Below are 22,567 nucleotides of genomic sequence, written 5' to 3'. Positions count from 1 at the left end.
CCTTGCAAATTGACAGAAAAGATTCAAGCTCTTTTGCAGAGTCACTTATAAAAGCTTTGTGACATAGATCCAGAACCAATGTTTGAGAAGCATTATCACTTTTTTCTTTTTTTTTTTTTTTTTTTTTTTAAATATGTGCACAGTATTAACTATCTGTTCTTTGGAACATGCCTATCACGTTGTTCAAAGTCAGTTTTTTGTGACTATTTTGAAACAGTCACTAGTTTTTTCTGAACCCAAATGAGAGGGAGGCATCATGAAGTGAGAAACTTCAGTCTCGTTTTAGGTATTTTTGTTTCCTACACCATGCAACAATACCTGTTTCAGATATCCAGTATTTTCCTCCACCCTCCTCCATCCAACATTGCGTAGCTACTCTTGTTTTATTAATGGCAAGGAGCTTACTATGCATCAATGTTTTAAACTTTCTTTATCTGTTCCAAGTTTGATATCCTTCATTAGCATAATTTCTTTGTGTATAAACTAGGCTATGGAACATTAGTTTTTTATACTATTTACTACATTCTGCCTGTTCCCTTTTTTCCTCAACTAAAATCTCAGATTTTTCAAAGACCCTCTGAGAGTTGCCCAGACTGTAACATATATGCAGAAAAAGTACTCGGCAACAAAGTTCTTTATTTAGCTCCATGTCTTCTCTTAAATCTTCTCTTTGCCAAACTAGTTAAAGAAAACCACTAACTGGTATCAACACAACAACAATTTTGTTTTCTGCTAGTTGATCATACTAGAAGATTATATTGCTCTGTAATTTACATACTTATATATCTCATTAGTCCATGCAAAGCAGCACCATGTAATGATCACTAATTCTGCCATCTCTTCTGCTTCACCAGATTGTCATCTCATCCTTTCTTTCATGTGTTGTACCTTGTCTTTCATTTTGCAAGTGATTCAATACAAGGACAGCTATTTCTATTACCTTGTGGGGCTCTGGCTTTCTGAATAACTTGAGCTGTTACTCTGAAATATGGGAAACATGATGGTGATCTGGCACAATACAGAGGTTTTCCTACCACTCATTATTAGTAGTACATCTGTATTGAGAGGGAAAAAAAAGCCACCACAATACTATGCAGATAGAGCAGAATCTTAATCCTTAATTCAACCTTACTTCATTTTTTTGTTTTGAGTTGCTACTACTTATTACTGAGATGTTTACAATCTCACACAGATGAGCAGTTCAACTGCTTAAAAGTTTGGGACAGGTACTATCACATGAAGATGAACCTTAAGCTCAGCATCCAGTAGATAAACCATTCAGCACAGACATAAAAACAGGGAAGTCAGGCATCAAGAGGGCTCTCTACAGAATTGCCACTGCATATATCCCAATGTAACTAGGCCCAAAAGGAGTCCATGGTATTCTTAAGTCAACAGAAAGCTTTAATCCATATTAAAATCTAAAGAAAAAGTGAACTATTCCCTTGATGTATGCTGTATCAATCAAGCTTTGAAACTACAACCCATATCTAAGAAGTTTTTAGTTTAAAATCCTTGAAACATACTGGGGCACTTTCCACATGCCTGAAAAGGCAAAACTGAAACCACTACTCAGAGGTGCTGTTATCCAAGGTTACAATATCTGTATACATTGCTGAGGCTTTAAAATAACTTCAAAAAGAGGCGCACACATTTTTAGTGGGTTACTGTTACAGAGCAGACAAACAGTAAACCAACAGGGAAGGAGGAACGTTTTACTCTGTAATTCTATCACCTCCAAGAAGTCCTGATGATTAAAAGACAACTTCCACCCTTTGTCCTTTCCTTCTGAGTTCCAGTGTAGAACATTATAGTGTTAAAAAACACCATATGAACAGCTCAGGATCTTTCTATACGCAGTTATGAGATTAAAAGTCTTGGTCTTTTTTGCTCAGCCATACAAAAATAACGTCTCTATCCACTTTAGTCCAGAAAGCATCTTGGAAGGAGGCCAAAAGGAACAGAAAATTCCTTCTGTTGCCACTTTCCTCTAGAATACTGTTTTTCCGTAACAGCTTCCAAGTGTGAATAGGCCTTTAGATCATAGTCACAAAACATATTCTGCAGTTACAACCCTGGAAATCAGGGTAAGACCAATGAAGTTAAAAGAACCTCTTCTCTTCCTTTTACAAAGCCTGCGCTTCCTTACCTTTAAAAAGAAATTGTTATTTTGTCTAGTTCTGAATGACAATACTCTCTGATATCTTGTCTCTGACAAGAATGCCCCAAATACTTGAGAAGACAGTCTTCCTATTTAGAGGCAAAAAAGCTGCAAATTACACATAATTTCAAAGACAGGAAAATATGTTCAGTATAGAACAAATGTCCTCTGAACATGGTTTTCTATACAGCCGGGAATTTACAATGTCAGTCAAGCACTCAAGAGTATCCTAGCTCATGCATCTCACCTTCATACACCAGATGTGTGTTCTATGTGGCACAGGGCTCTCAGGCATTTGGCAAATCAAAGCTGCCTTTCTGAGCACTCCTGTCTTCCTCAAAATGACCTATGCACAGTTCAGTAGTAAAACATCATACGCCTGAAAGCAGCAGAGCCCTCACAACATAAACTACCTCTGTATTTTTATCAAGAACTGGCAAATCACTTCAACAAAAAGCTTCGCGAGACCTTTGGAGCTTCACAGCTACCAATTCCTTATGACTTTAAACTTTGTGAAATAGAAAACAAAAGTTTTTCAGCCAGGATACGAATATTAAAAATTCAGTTTAGGAGGGGAAGGACAAGGCATGGGACTTAGCAACCAAAGCAGTTATCAGCAAACTAATGTTTATAGGGCTCAGGTGAGCTTCATGCTTAGAAGCCCATGGAAGGAGTGAAACTGTCCAGAATAAATTGTTTCTTTCTATTTTTCTGCAGTAAGAGGCATGGCCCGAAGAGACAAACATGGGAACAAACCAACGAGGAAGATGAATGTCAGTAAAAATATGGAGCAGTCTGGGACACAATAAGGCAACAACAAACCCGTGGCTCCTGGAAGTCCCATTCCAGGTTCACATCGCACACAAAGAGCAGAGGTGTGCTGAAATGTAGACTGCACCATTATTTGATCCCTGTGTCTAGCAGGCCATAAGCCAACAGAAGCTGCTGAGGCTGACATTACTGGATAATTTTAACGTAAACCCAAATGGAATAATGAGATAAAAAGGCACTCAACTCTGACAAACCACTAACCACACTCACTGTCTCCATGGTTCTCCACGATAGAACTGCAGGTCTCTGTCTCCTGTTGTATGAAAAAATTTGTAGGCAGCTTCCAAAATGACAAACACTGGCCACTTTTGCAGCGTTAGTTTGCTACTTCCTGCTTTCCAGTCAGAAGAAGGTAGGAATAGACAGGATATCCATTGTGTTCTCCCATCCAGAGATACTTCAGCAGGTACATGTTGACCAAAGACCAGCAGAAAATCTTCAGAAAAAAATCCTCTCAACCTCACCTTACCAGATTTACCAAGAAGACTGAGTAACTGCATGCATTAAGAAGGATGGGGAGAGTCCCATGTGCTTACGGGGCCTTGGACAAAATATGCATGATGATCATGGCTAATATTGCCTGAGGCATGTAAATCACGCAGGAGGTACGAGGCACTACATTTGAAATTCAGAGACTGAATTTCAGAATATGCAGTAAAAAGAAGACCAGTATGTGTAACAAAATGACCTGTCCATTTGAAAGGTTGCACAAGACTTCAAACTGTACATGGAACTGGAATACGAAGCTGGACTGGATAATTGGTAAGAATGAGGAACTCTATGAGATCTAGGAACTACCAAGATTTTTCTGGCAAAAGTTGACTTTTACTCAGTATTTACTGATCACTATACTGCACTCTGAAACGCCTGTCTCAAACATCACCAGTACCTGGTTTTTGAACCTAGTCCAAAGAACTAGGTTTCTTAAGAAGTTTCTGAAGTCAACTCTGATGCAAAAATCTAAAAAAATGGAATCTCTGGAAAATTTGTCAATGAAGTGGAAAAAAACGAAGCAGGAACTCATTGTCTCAGGACAAGACTCAGGCCATTCACACAGTTGTATTCCCTGCGAGAAAGAAAGTTTCATATTCTTGTCCAAAACCATTAACTGTGCCCTCTTAGAACACACATGTACTCATAAGCCATAGAAAGGTTGTACTATGAACTACTTATTAGAAGAAAGCTGTGCTCTGGCTAGCAAACAAAAAGTTTTGTCAGCTGTCAGAAAAGGAGAATTCTACTTCAGCATGGCTGTGATGGCTACTACCATTGCTGCCCAAGGACAAACATGACCCAGAGTAAGTGAATTCTACAGTATAGTCCAATGACCCAGGCATGGAATGTTTTCTACCTTACATTTCTTAGCAATACATAGAAGATCGAAGCAGGGAGAAGAATGAAATGTATTAAACCACCACACATTGGCAAAATAATCTTGCACGTAAGAAACCTCAAACCCAAATGCAAAATCCAGTGTAAGCAGTAAGCAAAACAAATAGGATGCCTCAGGCTCTGTGCTGGCAAATATAGAGAACTTACTAGGTACATCTAAAAGCTACATAATCCCAACGATTTTGTTGCATCACACTGGAATTTCACCAAAGTTATTCATGAAACAAATTACATTATGCCAGCAGTACTCCCTCGAAGTCTGTATGTTTCAGGAAGGGCCAACTGACATTGTCAAAAACATGCTACTGTTCAATTAAAAACACATGCATTGCAAAACCAAACTGTTCCTAGACTATTTGTTCCTGTGAATTTGAAGATTTACAGGACCAACACAGTTCTGTAACCATTAACACATTGAGGGAACTCATATTCAAGTACTCAGTGTCAGTACTGTGAAATTGGCATTGGGAAGTGGCATTAGGAACTCAATGCCAGGTTGTACAATTTATCAATTCACTAATCTTATCATGACCAGAACTTGGGAGCATGACCTCTGTCCTCAACCTCCATGACTGTTAGTCTCTCTTACTCTGGGTTCTTTGTGTATTTCAGTAACAGTACCCTTCTTATCTTCTCTCTTGGTGCTCTCATCTGTTCACATTATTCAGATTTCATTTTTTTTAATGCATATTACTTAAATCTCCACTCAAACCAGATTCTCCATCATCTTCATCCTGATCTCATGGATATGCTGCATGGATAAACTACCAATGGCAATCTGATCGCCTTCCTCAAAATCCTGTCCATATCCCACCTGCCAAGAGAAGACACTTGATTCCACCATTTCAAAAAACTTTTTTTTTTTTGCGTAACATTTTTACAACAGTTCAAAAATCTGTTATTTTGTTTGTTTCTGGAGGGAATGCACTTCTTTATATATCTACTCATCAGTTCCCATTTTACCTACTGCAACTTTCTTCTTCCTGAACACAACAAACCCTATAGTAACCTTTCTGACTCACATTGTTAGTCATCCTTATAGTCCATCATGTTTGCCACTCTAAGCATGCAATTTCTACCCAGAAATCTCTTCTCTGCATAAAATTCTGTCCAGCTTCACATTTCAGCCAATTTTATTTCATTCACATTTCATATTGAGACTCCAATGCCTAAAAGGAAAGCCAACGTCACTGGTCCATTCATCTTTTTTTTTTTTTTTTTAAATAACAATTTGCACTAAAAGTAAGGATTCCAGAGGTCCTGAACAAAGAAAAAGAGACAAAGGGTACATTCATACCATGCAAAGATCACAAGCGAGCTGCAACCCAAGCAATTAAATCCACATTGTACATCATGCCACCAAATATTTATTGGCTTGGGTGTAGATGCAGGACAGTCATGTTCACACACACCATGGTGATCCCAATATGTTGCTCTGGGGCCTGTGCTAAGCTTGGATAAAACCAAGCTGGCATTTGGATGTTTTACACAGTTCCAGGAGTTTACAGAGACAGCGCATGTCAACACTGTAAACAGATTCCCTAATATTGGTTCTACTGAAAACAAAACACCACCATTGAAACAGGTTGCCTAGAGAAGTGGTGGAATATCCCTCCCTGGAAACATTTAAGAATCAGCTTGACAAGACCCCAGATAACCTAAGCAAAGGATGTGCTTTCAATGGAAAGCTGGATCAGATGATCTCCAGAAATCTCTTTGAACCTAGACCTTTTTAAATCATTCTTCAATTCTAATCTCTGTCCTCCAAATCAAGGTTAAAATCATTTGCAAAAGCTACAGACATGCTTTTCTGCAACTTCAGTGAGCTACTGTCAAACACCTAAAACAAATTGATATACATACCCCATTAGGCATATAACTGTTTTATCAATGAGTATCCCATTATATAAAAGTTGTTTGCATTAAAGTGATTTACTGTTGCACCAGGCTGAACAAGAAACTGCATATAGAAGGAAAACTCGATAGTGTATAAGTTTCCAATTCTCTGCAAAGCTTCAACCCCAATTTACTGTTAATGGAAAGGAGTAAATAAAGAATCATAAAAGTGACAGGAGTGGCTGTGAGACTGAGTAAGAGAGTTTTTAACATCAAATTCAGCTTCACCAATAACTAAATTGCAAAGGAAGGGAAAAGAGAATCCCAGAGAACAGAACTGCTGCTATTTGGTGTCCACACCTTCTTCCCAGCTAGCCGGGTGTTAGCTATTTTCAGACCACATACTGAATTGCTAACTAATTGTCCAATTCCATACAGCTGTTTGCATGTATTGCAGGTGGGGAATGGAGAACAATAGGGCTGGTTCACTCACACTGTCAATACAGTTGTCACAATGAATTGAGGTAACATAGATTTGGAAAGTTATCTGAAAATGACTTCCACAAGACACATACAAGAATTCTGGCATGAAAGTCAAGGACTTCCAGGTTTCTTGGAAGATTCTGCTTGAGATTTTACCTTTTGCTGGGGTGGTAATACTGTCTCATCATTAATAGCAAATGACTGTATTGGGTATATACTGCTAAGACAGTTCTTTGCACAGCTAAAAGAGCAGCTAATCTCCCTGATTTAAATTTCCTCATCTACAGTCTCACAGGTACAAGATGTATGTTTAAGATTGCCAACAATTATTCATTAGCATTAAAAAACATTTCTGATAGCCCAAAAACAAAGTCCAACCCAAAGAGAACCTGACACATCAGTAAAGCCAAATATACAAATACTCTGGAACACTGGATTGCCAAAAAATGCAAAATTTATTAAACTATATGAAAAACAATTGCCTGAGCAAATGAAGTTATAACAATTAATTCAGTTTGTCCTTGTTCCTGTTCCTATAGAACAAGACCTCTTTTGATGAAGGCCCTTCTTCCTAATCAGGTTGCTCCAAATTACTTGTTTTTAACTAACATTTTGGTTCTAACCTGAATCTTTCAGTGCCCACAGATGAGGAATCTGTGAGATACCATGTATATAGTAATGCTTGAAGTAAGGAATGAAGAACTTGTTGCAAGTTACCAGTTTCCGACTTAAAAAACATTAGAAAACAAGTGAAGGATCTTTACCAAGATGTAGGGAACTTAACCAATGGAGTTTCACTGTAATGGTACTGGTCCGAAGAAAGCTATTAATTTTTCCACTCATAAGTGACAACTACCCCAACAACAACAACACAGAGTAATACCATGTATTAAGACAGAAACATAGAAAATTTTTGTCAGAAACAGATCACTGATGAGAGCTCAGCTCACCACATACCCTGCCTTGCACCAAGGTGTCCTAGAAATTGGCCCCATCCTGTATAATAAAGTCTATGCTTTGTCCCAGCAGGAACTACAGATTTGACAGCTCTATGACGCAGAAAAATTACCCATGCACTTGTTAACTCCACTGAAAAGCCTAATTTCCACCAATATCAGAACTCTGAAAGAATGCAAGAATGCAGGAATTTGGAATTTACTCAACGGAGCTCAAGTCACTTAAGTTGACCATCGGAAGAAAAATCTAGAGCTCAGTGGAAGAACTGCTTCTCTCTTCAATCTACTTCAGTGGCAATATCAAACCTTTTCAAACTGCCATCACTAAAAAAATAAAAATGTCTCCACTTTCTTCATGTGACAAGGAATGCAACTGTGACAAGACACAGAGCACTATGCTAAAAAGTGGCCCTTCACAGAGAGGAAAATAGTGGTGATACATGGAGTTTTCCATCTTGTGAGAACAGTGACTGGACTGATTGTATAAAGTATTCCAGTGGAATTTATATATTAAAATAATCAATATAAGACCAGAAATCTGCAAAACAGTCAAGTTAGTGTCACCAACAATCCTTTTTCACATTTCCTCTGAAATTTTAACTTCTTAACTATTAAAAAAGAAACCGCTTAAGGACTATAAAAATTACTTTGTACTCATTCTTCAGGATAGGCTTGAGTCATCTCAGCTGAGAGAGATTTCCATTTTTGCTAGTGATATGGTTTTGATCTTCAGCATACTGCAGCTACTAATACAACCGCATCACCACAAGACGGCATTTGTTCCTACTACTTACAGTGGAATGAAGAACTAAACCTTTGCATCTCAGTTTACTCTTCTGTATTAGTAGAGCAACCTGTAGCCAAAAAATTGCTTTAAGGTCCCTGACTGCAAGATCCAATCCAGTAGTACTAAGAAAAGGCTCAGGTTGTAGCTTCTCTGTATCAGTCTGTCTAAAGAAGACATAAGATTATGCCGTACCAGATGGGCAATCCACAACTGTAGAAGTTGGAAAAAAATAATCTTTCAAGGACTAAAGTGTCATTAAAAAGATTAAAACGTTGGGAGTTGCTATTGTCTCTCCAACCTGATAAAACATAAGGTGTTTATGCTGGCTGTAGCTAGAACACAGCAGCCCTTCTAACAAGGTGAAAGCCAGAGGCATCTCCTCATCACCTTGTGCTTCGTTAGAACGCTGAGGTTAGCTGTGCAGAGAGGAACATTCAGCCTCCAGCACAAGTACAAAACTTAGCTGTTATAATTCAGTTTCATTTCTCTTTCAGATTTGTTTGCTTGTTTTCAGTTTTAAAAAAGAACATCCTGCCAAAACCCAAATTACCACAAAATGTAACATTATAGGACTTGAACATTCCAGCTGTGTGCTGTTCTTGGCCATCAGTTATGACCATGTGGTTCGACCCAGTGGTGAGCAATGAGCCCGCAAGTGAGTTCCACCGAACTTTTTCTATACCAAGAGCATCAAGCATTCCTAAAATCCTCTCACAATCCGTTCTACTCCAGGAAGTGTGCCAAGAGGGATGATGAGAAATCCAGTCTAAGCTGCAATTAAATGTAAAAACAGAGATACACAGTTGAACAAAACCGCCATCCAGAAAAGCCCAGTAAAATTCTACAACACAGACAGGACAGTACTATATACGCGGCCCGTCAGATTTTTTGAACATCATTGGTAATCTTTGATAAGCAGCCAGAATAATTAGGGAACCAGATTTTGGCACTGATCTAATTGATCTGGACACTTATCACCTTAACCAAGAAGGAGCATCATTCCTGTATTCCTTTGGACACCCAACCTGTGAGTAACAGAACATGTAAAGTGGATGGGAACAATTCACCTGTGCCAAGGCTCAGCTTCAAATTCCTCAGGAGAGGAAGAAAACTGCCAGCTGAAAGACATACCTAACAGTAGCAGCATGCTCTCAGACATTCTCCTGCTAGGGTTGTTGCCTCAAGTCAGAGAAACTCAACAGATACCTGTAGCCCATGCACAGTAACAGATGTGCAGAAAACTGTAATTTCAGCACATCAGATTTACTGCACAGTCAGAGATCAACTGTAGCCAAGTGATCTACTGCAACAAAGCAGTTGGACACCAAATATTCCAAACACCTTGCAAGAGAAACCCTCAACCCATTCTAACAGAAACCTGGCCTCTCCCTCCTTCAAAGGGTCACAAACACGGAACTCCAAGAAGAGATGCAAGTATCTGAGATTAATTTGAGGGTAAATTTCTTCTCTCAAGAATTGAAGTGCTTTAATTGCACCAAGTTCTCCTAACACGGTATTGACAGAGCACAGTCATGTTTATAGTTGTTGGTTTTTTTTTCCTCTGTAAATGCACAGAAAGATGCTGGCAAAAGACACAGGCACAATGCCACTAAGGAATGGAGAAAATGGAGGAAAAATGAGGAGTAAAATGGTATTGCCAAGGATTATTTTGGCAGAAGAAAGCTGCCAGTAGATATAAAGTAAAAGAGTGTTGGGGAATTAAAAAACAGTGTAGACATGCACATATACCAGAGAAGGTACCATTTCACATTGCAAAAGCGCGCAGTGACTGCAACTGTTCTGTGAAAATTTTCCAAACTACACCTTTGGAGACTGTAATTTAGCAAAGAAGTTTAGGAATTCATAGAATCCTAAAATCATAGAATCGTTCAGATAGGAAGAGACCTTACAGACCATCTAGTCCCAACTCCCTGCCATAGGCAGGGACAATTCCCACTAGACCAGGCTGCCCAATGCCTCATCCAACCTGGCCCTGAACACTTTCAGGGATGCAGCATCCACAACTTCTCTGGGCAACCTGTTCCAGTGTCTCACTACCCTCTGAGTAAAGAATTTCTTCCTAGTATCTAATCTAAATCTCTCCTCTTTTAGTTTAAAACCATTACCCCTTGCCCTATCACCACACGACCTGGTAAATAATCTCTCCCCATCTTTCTTGTAGGCCCCCTTTAGGTACTGGAAGGTCGCTGTAAGGTCTCCCCGGAGCCTTCTCTTCTCCAGGCTGAACAACCCCAATTCTCTCGGCTTCTCTTCCTAGGAGATGTGCTCCAGCCCTTTGATCATTCTCTTGGCGCCTGCTCTAACTGGTCCATGTCCTTCTTATGCTGGGGACCCCAGAGCTGAATGCTGTGCTCCAGGTGGCATCTCACAAGGATGGAGAATCACCTCCCTTGATCTGCTGCCCATACTTCTTGTGATGCATTCCAGGACATGATTGGCTTTCTGGGCTGCAAGTGCACTTTGCCAGCTCATGTTGAGCTTTTCATCCACCAGTACCCCCAACTTCTACTCCACAGGATTGCTCTCAACCCATTTCAGCTTAGAGAAAAGGAGACTAAGGGGTGACCTCACGGCATCCTTCAGTTTCCTCACAAGGGAAAACGAAGGGGAAGACCATGATCTCTTTCTTCTCTTTGGTGACCAGCAATAGGACCCAAGGGAATGTCATGGAGCTGCCTCAGCGGAAAACAGTACCAGTCCTACTGTGGACCCCAAGCAATAACCACTTGGGCGTTGAGCCATTGATCACTACTGTTTCATGTGGCCATCCAGTCAATTCCTTATCTGTCAAACAGTACATCCATCAAATCCATGTCTCCCCAAATTAGAGACAAGGATGTTTTGTGGGACGATATCAAAAAGATCTCACACTGATCCAGATTTTCATAACACTGTAAGAAGTCATACTGATATCGATAGCTCTTTATATGTGTAGACTGCTTTGTGACTGATTTGCAAATATTCCAACAAGTAACCTGGTCTATATCCTGGCTTTCCAGGAAGTTCTTGACGTTACACAGAGTTTAAGGGCTGGCCTGCTTTTCCAGAATTCTCTAAGACCCCTGGCAAAAGAAGATAATAGTCTGTGCATTTTATGGTAAGTTGCTAGTAAGCATAGCTGGTTTGCCTGCATTCAGAGTTGTGGGGAAATGAACTAGATTAATGGAGGAAGGGAGAAAAGAGAAGTGAAAGAAGAGTTAAAAATAACACAAATTATTTTTGAGGCAACCTTTAAGCTTTAAAGAAAGAACAGAGCAACCTCAATAGATGTCATGCATCAAAACACTATGCATACTGTAAGACAACATGACTTGCAGAACTGCTACATGCCTAGACAAAATCAGCCCACTTAATATAGAGAAGTTATACTAGCATATGAAGGAAAACCGTTTGTGTGAAATCTAAATTGGTAGTTTTTGCCGACAAGACTTCTGGGGAACATAGAAAAATGAAATGGGGACTTTGATGGGAGTCAAACCTAAGAGGAAATATCTTTTATATTTTCTTATTGCATTCGTTTGTGATCTGTGCACTTTGGCAGTGAAATCTTGTATTATCCATCGTTACTATCTTCCATGATTGCTGCTATTTCTGCTGATATGTGCCAGCAGAAGTAAACACTGAATTCAGCACCAAGAATTACATCTTCTCCAGACATGTGAAATAAGGCAGGTCAATGTGTTCTTGTGGAATATATATATATACAAGATGACTTGATCTAAAGAGGCTAAGAATTTATTTAGAAGCTAAGGTTTTGATTCATGAGAGGATTTCAACTCGTCCACAGGCTGGAAAGGTTAACTGGAACAAACGCATGTGCTGTTTCACTAGTTGCTAATATTTCATTATATTTACAGCAGCGGTTTAAGTGTCCTGTTTCAAAGTCTGCACTTTAGCAGTGAACAGACTACTCCTGAGGAATACCTAATTTACATTTGAAAATGCACTAGAACATAGGTTACAACATGAACTCCATTTTGATCATAGTAATGTTTAAAAAGCCAGAACATAGCCATAACCTGCCTCTAAAACAGAATGTAGGGGCTTGCCTAGTCTGCAGAGCACCCTAATAAATATTTCAGTTTGCACAATATCCCCTTTCCTTCTCTCTACTTTTCCAGTCTGTTTGTGTGACCAGAGAAACTAGAGCTAGAGATGATTGTTCAGACAATCCTGTCTTTTCTACAGCAAGCCTGCTGGTTAGTTTCATCTTGCTTCAGAAAAACAAACAAACAAACAAACAAACAAAAACATTAGTTTGTTAAATTCCAACATTAATTACTAATTTATCTGCATATTCTAACTCCTTGCCCAGAAACAAAATTCTTCTGCCTATCAATCCATCTTCCAGTCAAAACACTTGGAAGACTTTGCAAACATCACCATTTCCCTTACTACACGCTTCACACTGATACAGCAGTTGATACTACCTGCTACACAAAGTCCAGGTGCACCTGCCCTAACAAAAAGGCGAACATAATTATCAGTCCTGATGCAACAGATGCAGCCACAGTAAGCTTGCCGACACAAGGAGGGAAGAAGAAGTTCTCCTAGTGACTGAAGGAAGACTATAAAGTGAAATCCAAGGAATAATGTTTTTGTTTCAGTGGAAAACTGAAGGCATTTTATAAAACAATTGCCAAGATGGGTTAGACTGCATCATGTACATTAGCAGCTCCTAGAACACAAAACACAGAGCTATAATCTTCATGGCCTACTTTTGCCCAGGTTGCATAAGAATAAACAAATTACATGAAGATGGTAGGTACTGGAGAGACACATGAGTGTCTGGATTTCCTTGAGAAGTGGCTGAGGGAACACAAACTTATCTATTACCTTATCTTATTATCTTACCTTATAATATCTTATAATATCTTACTAGAAGAATCTATTACCTTTACTATATATATATATATATATATATACATATACATACATACATATATATATATATATATATATATATATTACTATTTCTAGCTGAGGTGAAAGGAAAGAGGCTGGGTTTGCTCTTTGTTTTCTGACAAGATGACAATACTACCATATCCAGTTAAACAGAAATATTCCAGATAAGGATGAACTAGTGACATGCAGAGATCACAGATACCCCTCTCACATCCTGTTCTTCCGATTCTGGGTGCTATTCTGCACTGAGGCATTCCAATTGAATTCATAGGCACATGCAAGCTATTCATCATATTTGCTGTAAAATACCTTGCAACATGTGTAATTCCTAACTTTATTCATCGACATTCAATGGCAGATGTCACCTGCCATTCTGTCCTCCACGCCCAGAAACCTCAGACAGATCAAGTGCTGACGCAGACAGATTAAAGTGATTTGATCATTGAGAAAAAACATGAGAAAGGAGATAGCCACATTTGTAAAAGTAAACAATGATAGTTACAATGCACTGTACTAGAACAACTCATATTAACCTTTCACTGTAGTGAAAATTGGATGCTTATTCCTATGCTTTGTTTGATCCGTAATATTTTACTTCTTCCCCTACAGTTCTCTTTCACTAAAAGACTTTCATAAAGGATTTTGTCAGTATTTAGAAAAGCCTTGATGTTTTGACTTCCAAAAGTAGTCAGTGTCTGTGCAAAATGCAACACAGCCACAGGGTTCTAGAGCCTTTCTTTCCATTTCACATCATAACATTCATTAACAAGATGATATATTTGTGTTGTCTCTGAGAGGGTGCATTCACTGGGGCCAGAGGAAGGGAAGAGGAACATGTAGATAGAGAAAGGCTGCCTCATAACTAAGAACAAAGTTGTCCTTAAAATGGAGGTGTGTGGAGAATGGAGCTTATGGGAGTAGATTCTTACAGGAAGAACACACTGGCCTCACCACAAAACTAATCAAACTTCCATTTTCCTATACACAAATGCCAAGCAGAAACTGTACGTTTCTACCAGAAACCATTTTCCATGTGTATGACAACATTTTAGCCATATACAGAGGTAAAAGCCACAGAGAAAAAAAAGCTGAGAATGCAGAAAGAAGTGAGGCTTAAAACGCACAATATCCCATCCCCCTCCTCTCATGCCAACCTCTCATCTATAATCCAACACAAGAGAGACAACAGGCAAACAGCAAGAGGTCATCTTCAAAGGGCTGGTTGCCAAGGGAGGCCAGTGGAAAGAGCACAGGCATGTCCCCATCAAAGTCCAGCAGCTGTGAGAGAGCCATAGAGGTGCAGCTTCCCCTGAGGCTGGAATGAAGTTCAGAGACAGAGGAGAGTGCTGGAGCTGCTCTAGCCAGCAATATAAAATGGGTAGCTTTGCAATTTGCAAGAGGGAAAGTGCAAGGGAGAAAGGGCTATGATATTTTAATCCTTCTCTCCACCCAGTTTTGCATTTCAGATACTTGAATTACTGTTTAGACTCATCCAGATATATCCTGCTGAATCACTGCAGCAGTAGGCAGAAGTAGGTAGCAGGCAACACCAAGGATGAACTTTCTGCTCAGTTCAAAATTAAAACTGGCTCACTGACTACAAGTGAAACAGACAGAGAAGGTACAGCAGACAATGTGCAGCCAGTTGTAGTTTCATTACTTCTCAGAGAAAATAAATATGTATTGTCATAGTTGCAGCTTGGGAGATAGTTCCACAATAAAAACTGCCTTCAAATATAACCCAGCAAAGCATGTATCACTTTTCTTGGAGAAAGAAGGAGATGATAATACAGACTTCTAGCCACCTGCACCATTTGCATTAAAAAACAAACAAACAAAAACCTAGAATCCAGCTTACAACCACAGATTCTTGTTCTGATAATTCTCTGAACTTTGATTCTTTGTATTAAATGAATACATAAGAATCTTACATAAAAAATAAAAATTAATCTTCTAGTCCTCAAATGTAGGAAAAACATCTGCAAATGCAAGTAGTGAAATCTAACAGCTTAAGTAAAATAATAAAGAATAATCAAAATTGTGCTATTATGAAAAAAAAAATCCAAATTACAAAATTACAATTCTGAGTTTTGTAATTCCCAAAAGCTAGGGGCTATTCTGTTTTAGAAAAATGACTGTCAACCTCCCTAGGCAAGTGACATAATTAGCCTGCATAACTTTAAAATACAGTTGTTGAATTACCAGGTAACGGTAGGACGGAAATAATTTCATTGCATTTACCTCCTAATTCATGCCTAGAATCCTCCCCAAAACACACAAAGACAGAAAGCAGCTGGCACTTGCTAAGAATGAACAGACACACTTCTATTATATGCATTTTGGACAGAGAACGGCATGAAGTTTCAGTTGATGTCAGCAGAAAACAGTAACTCGAGTGAAAATTCAAATGGCACAGTTATACATGGTCTGAACAAATACTCTAGGTTGCAATATAAAGTTTGATGGAAAGGGAAGTTTTAACATTTAGAAAGTTCTTGATTACCACCTTGATCAAAAGTCAGTCTGGAAGCACCACCAAGGAAGCAAAAGTTGCATCAGCGATAAAGTATTACACCTGCACTTCTGTTAGTCATCACGAAAAAAGTTTTCAAGGCCAAAACATGATAGTTAATTCCCTAAAGATGCACTATATTTCTTTGGTCAACATGTGAATTAGTCTTTGAATCACAGAATCATTTAAATTGGAAAAGACCTTCCAGATCATCCATATACCATGTCCATTAGTGCCACATCCACACATCTCTCAAATACTGTCAGGGATGTGGACTCTACCACTTCCCTGGGCAGCACGTTCCAGTGCTTGACAACCCTCTCTGTGAAGAAAGAATACTTATATAAAGGCTCTACCAAGATTCTATAAACCATACAATCTTACAAGTAAAATTTCTTCAGCCTGTCTCTCAGATGCTCTACGTTTTTGAATATTACAAAAATACCAATGACCTTCACATCCACAAGGCACATTAGACAATCTAACACAAAATACTGAATTTCTGTATTTCAAAGGGATGTGCAAATGCTGATAAAAAAAAGCCTGTTGTTAGCAGACAAATTTAGTACACAGGAGTTCATATCAGCACTGGAGGGTTTTAAGAGATTGAAAACTAAGGAGATGTTGAAAACCTTATATACTGGATATTTATTCAGAGTTTTATATCTTTAACAGCAGAGCAGACAGTAAGGAGGAGTTTGTGTGCACACAGTGGAACCAGGCTCCGCCTAGACCACACAACAGGATGACCAAATGTGTGGTGTTGTGGTGCTTAACTGATGTTTGCTACTATGGCTTCAACATACTGAGTACCCCAGAGAAGAACTTCCTTGACAGCTGAAACAGTGTATACCGGCTCCGTTTCCTTCTGTGAGAACTCCTAGAATGGCTTACTGTCAGGAAAAAAAAAAAACTACCATCTCTTTGAGATTGTACTTCAGAGATGTGCTCTCAGTTCAGTGGTGAAAGAAACAATTTCTCCATTCTGAAAACAAGTATCACATTCCTGAACCACAGGCCCTGCTGAGGTCAGATTCTTGCATCTGTTTGTCTCATCCCCCAGACTACATTTTCCAACATCCAATTTCTTCTTCTACATTGTCTCTCAGTTGCTCCCCCTACATTGCATTACTTCTAAGAGATCTTCTTTATTCCTCTCTCTTGATATAAAGCTATTTGCACTGCATACTCTGTCCAGTCTTTCCTCACTCCTCCACCATAAATGACTCCCTATGTCCCTGTTTAGACCTAGTCTACTGAAAATCCCTTCATAAACCTGTCTTATGACATATGAGGAAGAAAAATACTGAAATCAGCTATAGATTTTACGGGTATTAACCACATATTTTCCTTCATTATGTGGCTACAGAACTACACCACTTTGGACACCTCCCCTTCTTACTTTTGCAAGCATTTCTCTAAAGCTTAATCTTTAAATTTTCTAGATGAATGAATAAGTATGTGACTTGAAGATAATTATCATATTCCTATATTGTGTTTTATCCTAAATTAGAAAGTACTCTCCCTCTCTCTATATTTAACTTCAGCTTACATTGCAGCAACCAAAACACTCAAGAATATGTCTGCGATGTTTTTTCCAATCTGCAGATAGAGTTCAATCTTAAATAATTTTTCAAAGTTTACCTTTAAGTCAGATTTGTGTTTACATTTCATGGGCTTTAAGCCATCCTGGAACAATACACAAACAGCAAGAGCATATAGGTCAGGTAAACTTTACTTTTTTTTTCAAACTATAGCTGTTACATACCTTATATCTCTGCTCTCCTATTTGGTTGTGCTCCCGATTTTCCTTCTCTCTCCTCTCCTGTCTCCAAACAGGTATAACCTCCTATCTGTTTCTAGAATGTCTCTTCTTCATTCAGCATCTAGTTGTCAAGAACTTACCTCTGCAGCATCCTTCATGCTCTGCCCCTGCTTTGCAGTCAAATCCACTGGACAAAGTCCAAGCATTGCATCTAGTTTTAAACACAGTTATTATGTCAGATCCAATGTCACCAATACCAGCACAATTTCTCTGACCTATTTAAAATGGAAATAGAGATGAAGTAAAAGTCTCTGCTGCAATTACCTGAGAGGAGGCTCTGGAATAGGCTGTATGCAAAGGAACAGAACCACCGTTATTGGAAGACAAGGTGACATTCTCATCATACTTTGGCTTATCTAACAGCAGGAATTTGATGCATTTCCAGACTGCTCTGACATCCCCTCCAGCCCTACACTTCCAGGATTCTGTCAAGGCCTCTCCGCTTCTGAGCCTCTAAGTGTAAGCGATGTGGCTCTCAGGAACACACTGGCCATCCTCTGTTATGCATCCGTGTTATGTCCTCACTGCTCACTTGATGGCTCCTGAGCTCTGGTGCCCCCAGGAACACATACACACACTTGTATTACATGGCTGCATTACTTCATGGTGGGAGGAACAGACAGTGAGAACTACTCACTGGATTTAATCCTAACAGAGGATGGAGGCAACTGGATTTCTGCTCTAGCTAAGTCATTTCCCTTTAAGACTGTATAGAAACCATTCCTCTCTCCCTTTGCTTAACTTCCTCATTCTCAGTATAGGGAAAGCATGCACACAACCAGAAAGGAACGGAGTACTTAAAAAACCAACCAACCAAAACAAAACAAAAATAAACATGAGTTGTGGCCAGTATTAAGGCATATAAATCTGGTGCAAAGAGTTGTTCCTGAAAACAGATTACAGATTAATGTAATTTTTTCCCATTAAAGAAAATACCTGGTATACTGGCTTCTTCATTTCAGATAAAGTAATGAGTAACAGCACTGTTTTCACAAGAATTTAGTGAACATTGAGACCTTCTATGCTATCAGATGGGAAGAAACACTCAAATCCACTAGAAAAAAAAATGGCCTTCTTAAAAACAGCCACCTGATGGCAGCCTATGGCTTTAGTCCTATTGTTCCAAGTGGCAACTGGCAACCATTTTGAATGAGATTAGCTCTACACTGAGTCATCGCGGAAGAATGTTCTGTAGTAGGGTGTAAAAAGAAGGACTTTGAAATAAAATGCTATTCTATATTCTAACATAGCATACTGTTGAAATAGTCACTGCAAATATCCCCATTTCACATACTGTGAAATGCTTCTTCCTTCTTTCAACCTCAATTTGATCTATTTCTCACAGTAAATAACCAAGTCAGATGTAAACTGCAGGTCTCCACAACTCAGTCCAGTGCACTGTTCAAAACACTTCATCAGCATACAAGGCTGATGTATGGTTTCACAGTACAGCTCACAGTCTATGCTTTGACATCTTGAACAAGAATTCTATTCTGCACTCAAGAAACTAGCAAACCTTCTTTCTCTTCAACCTTTCAAAGGCACTTGTAGAAACTTAGCACTTCGTTTCTGAAGGATCCATTTTATATTACTTAAACCAAGAGTAATGAAAGTTTCTGAAATTCTGGAGGCCTGATACATTTTGTTTTCATTACAAAGAGGTTAATTCCCTCATCTAAGAGCAAAATTCAACTGCACTTTAAATACAGAACTGCAACTTGTAAAATAGAACAGCTTTCCTCAGCTTCTTCTCTAACACAATATTAATGTACATGCTTATATTATGACACCCTTAAGTGTGGGAAGAAAAACAAACATTCCAGAACTTTCCAAACTTCAAAATTTACCTAAGAATCTTTTTTGGTCCACATAATTTTCTCTGACATTGCTGTTCTAAATGTTCACTTTTACCTAAATTGTATAGGAATGCTCAGGCTGGAGTATCCAGTGTCTCATACTTCAAGTGCAAAATTTAAGGTAACCCATTCAGCCTTAGTTTAGGTTCTTGTGCTGAACTTTGGGATATGAAGAAAGTTTTCCCTCCTTCTTTTCCCATCTCTTGCTGGATTCCTTCTCCAAATGGCCACTAATGTGGGACCTACTCTCTCTTTGAGACTACTCCATCACTTCCTCTCTTCCACACAGACCTTTTTTTTTAAAAAACAAAAAACCAAAAAACAAACAAAAAAAACTCCCGTACCACTGGCATACAGCCCACTCTAGTAAGTCCAGCAGCAGAGCTTACTGGCTTGGTTTTAGTGCTATGTATCTACACAGTTGGCACTCCTCACCACTGAGGTATGCCTCGCTGATTATAAAAATTGGACAGTGTGCAGTGAATGAGGTAAGATTCTATGAGAAAAGAAAATACAATGTTGTGGTTAAAGCAGCTGAATGCTTCCCAAGAGAGTGAATTGCTTCCTCTGCCACAGAGTTCCTACGCAGTGTTGGGCAAGTCATAAAAGCAGCCATAAAGGGTGTGACCAAAAATCCAACCAGCACAGTATCGTATCTCCAACAGCAGCCAACTGCCTAAGTATAGAGAACAGAAGCAGAACAGATGCAGAATGATTCTTCTTTTGATACAGCCTCTTAACTGATGTTACCAATAACTAAAAAACTTCCAGACTTCACCAAGAATACTGTGTTTAATAGTAAGTAACACATCTATGTTCCATAACTTTGCCTAATCCCTTTTAGACGATGCTCATGCTTTTGGCTTTTACACCATTCTACAACAAGGTAACACAGCTTACCATGTTAAAAATATACATCCTTTTTCTAATTCTAATGCTGCTTCAAGAATTTCACTCATTGGGCTCTCGAAGTCCCTAAATTGTAAGGAATAGCCAATAATTAATTGTTCCTTAGTCACCAGACTTTATTCAAAGTCTGTTACCAACAGTCTCTTTTCCAAGCTGTTTTAAGTCAGTCTTTTTTGGTAGATGCCACTCCACTGAATCATGAGGTTGCCCCACACCGTGTGATCTTCCTGTTCCTTTGTCTAGTCTGCCTTTCCAATTTGAAGATGCACTGACTTGTACTGCACGCAATATTCAGGTGCTTGAAGGCCAGTGGTATCCACGAGGACTGCTGTTTTGCTCTCCGCTCCTTTCCTAATAACTCCAATATTCTCATAAAATTTTCAGTGCTGCTTCTACTGAGGTCATATTTTCAAAATAAACTTTATCCTTAAGATGGAAAAGAAATCTTAGCCACAACTTTGAGAAGTCTTTTAGAATCCCTCCTTGCTCCTCTTGGTGAATGTCCCTGGGTATGTATTACAATTAACCAAGGTCCTTCCCAAGATGAGCACTGATACTGAACCCACTGTATATACAGCTGTGACTTGCAAATGAGAATCCCTTTGACCAAGGTCCTTACATGGCGCATTCAGCCAGAGATATACACAGAGCATGGTCTGTAAAATTGTGAGATATGAAAAAATAAAAGCAAGTTCAATGGGATCTGTGCCTGATAACAACATAAACAGAAAAGGCTAGGCATTGTGAAAATAACAACCACACACACAAACAAATCTCTGTACTCCTCAGCTAGGGAACTGCTAACTCTGCCTATAATATTATAAACACAAATAAAAGTCCCTTCATTTAATCAGGGATTTTAAATATAGGTCGGTTATATGTCTACAGAAAGCTAATATACATTGTGAGTACCAAAAAAAGTTTACAGGAAAAAAACACCTGTGTGATATGGGCTGGGGTTAGGATGCTTTGGTGACTGTCATACCATGTATGGCCTCTGTCAGTTAGCTAAAAGCAGGCAAAACTACTTGTCATCAGTCTTCAGAGAGATTATTGGTTCTAACATACTATACCATATTTTGGCTTCTTGCTAGTACCTAACGCCACGAGATAGCATTACCCCCTTTTTTTTTTTCAGAACACCTCAAACCATCATAGCTACTACAGTAATAAGCTAACTTACTACTGACTTCAAATCTTTCTCTTACTGCCACAACAGGAAGCAATTTCAGGCCCAGGAGCCTGAAATAAGTTAGTAAAGTTTTTTCAATATTAAGGAGTCAGCCCCTTACCCCCACTATTCTTCATTGCTGTCAGCCCAGTATTAGCATTCAACTCGCCATTTAACACATTCACCCAGACTAATAAAAGTTTTCTGTGCAAGAACACATCATCTTTCAGTAAATAACTTTTTTAACCAGCTTGCTATGCTGGAACTTGATACTGTGCACTGTAGATACATGCATGCTAGTACTTTAGCTGATAAACTCATCTTTCTATCCTCTGTCAATCCAAAAGAGAAAGGCCAAGACCTCCACAACATTTAATGCTGTTCATGTCAGGCTTTAAGGATGTGTTTCGTTATCAGTCTAAAGCAATATGCTTTAAAACACATGGGTGGAGGAAGAGCTGTGGGGAAGATCTCCCTCTTCCCTCATACTGACCAGTGCTACCTGGGCTGCCGTAAGTAATCTTCCCTAGTATTTCTTGGATGTGCATGGTCCTGTTTTGTCATCAGCTCTGATCATACATAACTGAACTCATTATTCCAAAAATAAAAACAGGTGATTGACAAAATTAATGGATTTGTATCTGCAATGTCATTGCTCAATTAAAAAAAATAGCACACTTTTTCCTAGATTACTAATCTTTTCCAGTTTCTTTAAGCAAAGAAAATTTAAATGAACAAATCAGACTGCAGTTAACAGTGGTGCAGCTCAGTTCCTATAAAGCTCTCTAAAGCTGAAGTCTGAGTAAAACCTGTTCAAGATCAAACTCATCTGCTCACTATCATCATCAACTTCCTGTTCATTCACAAGTATAGGAATGGTTACAATAGGGCCATCCAGACAAAAGATGGCTTCACAGGGAAT

At 38.9% G+C, this 22,567-nt stretch overlaps 1 protein-coding gene across 1 annotated transcript in view; it reads right to left on the bottom strand.

Annotated features, from left to right (window-relative positions):
• ZNRF3 (zinc and ring finger 3) overlaps nt 1–22,567 on the bottom strand; it is a 95,831-nt gene that overhangs the window by 42,809 nt on the left and 30,455 nt on the right.

This window comes from Cygnus atratus, chromosome 17 (assembly GCF_013377495.2).
Source record: "Cygnus atratus isolate AKBS03 ecotype Queensland, Australia chromosome 17, CAtr_DNAZoo_HiC_assembly, whole genome shotgun sequence".
Taxonomy (NCBI): Eukaryota; Metazoa; Chordata; class Aves; order Anseriformes; family Anatidae; genus Cygnus; species Cygnus atratus.
This window is presented reverse-complemented; position numbering and strand designations above follow the sequence as displayed.